Below are 1,223 nucleotides of genomic sequence, written 5' to 3'. Positions count from 1 at the left end.
CCACTCTCCTATAAAGTACTTCAAAGGCATGCTCAAATCTTTAGCGGCCATTTTCTTCCACGTGCACTTTACTTCTTCCGATCACGTGGTGTCCTTTATTTTTTGTTTTTATTTGTTTTTGTTTTTTTTATCTTACCTTTTTCTTTCTCGCGTGAGCTCACGCATACTTCTTAATTTACATGTGCTTTCTTTTTCGGCTACTGCTGCTAATATCCTCTCAATCCAGCTAACTTATAGCTCCTGCTGATATTTTTCCACTTGCGCATACGCGCTTTGTTAAACCTTTTCTTGGCCTTTTGGCCAAGATCAAAGTGTAGTATCTGTTCCGGCAGATACTGCAAGCTATGACTAGCTATGACTAGCAAAGACCAGATGTGGGGGCAACCCCACATGCCTGACCATTAACCAGCTCCCATTTCCCACCTCTCGGGAGCTGGTCCCCTTTTTCCCTTCCCCCTCCCTTCACTCCTCACATTAAAAATCGGCCTTGTGCCTAATTTGCTCGGTGGGGGAGCAAATAAATACCATCTGTTCCGGCAGATGCTGCACTTAAGATAATTTGTACCAGTCAATGGAGGGGAAACCCTCTATACTGGGACAATTATTATTTTTGGTAACCAGAGTGCCCCCTTTTTGCCTACTTTTAGGGGAGCTGGTTTTAACCTCACATTAAAAACGGCCTTGTGCCTAATTTGCTCGGTGGGGGAGCAAATAAACACCATCTGTTCCGGCAGATGCTGCAAGCTATGACTAGTAAGGACTAGCTATGACTAGCAAAGACCAGATGTGGGGGCAACCCCACATGCCTGACCTTTAACCAGCTCCCATTTCCCACCTCTCGGGAGCTGGTCCCCTTTTTCCCTTCCCCCTCCCTTCACTCCTCACATTAAAAATCGGCCTTGTGCCTAATTTGCTCGGTGGGGGAGCAAATAAATACCATATGTTCCGGCAGATACTGCAAGCTATGACTAGCTATGACTAGCAAAGACCAGATGTGGGGGCAACCCCACATGCCTGACCTTTAACCAGCTCCCATTTCCCACCTCTCGGGAGCTGGTCCCCTTTTTCCCTTCCCCCTCCCTTCACTCCTCACATTAAAAATTGGCCTTGTGCCTAATTTGCTCGGTGGGGGAGCAAATAAATACCATCTGTTCTGCACTTCCATTTCTTGTTCTCTTTTGGTGGAGGAGCAGTCCTTCACGACTGAGACATTTTTTTTATTT

The 1,223-nt window shown here is 46.3% G+C and overlaps 1 pseudogene; it reads left to right on the top strand.

The window, feature by feature from the left end:
* Positions 1–280: 280 nt before the first annotated feature.
* Positions 281–444, top strand: LOC145244121 (U2 spliceosomal RNA; annotated as a pseudogene).
* Positions 445–1,223: the final 779 nt, after the last annotated feature.

This window comes from Euprymna scolopes, chromosome 22 (genome assembly GCF_053919585.1).
Source record: "Euprymna scolopes isolate OS-2025 chromosome 22, ASM5391958v1, whole genome shotgun sequence".
Lineage (NCBI taxonomy): Eukaryota > Metazoa > Mollusca > Cephalopoda > Sepiida > Sepiolidae > Euprymna > Euprymna scolopes.
The sequence above is the reverse complement of the archived record's forward strand: the minus strand, read 5'-3'. Positions and strand labels throughout refer to the sequence as shown.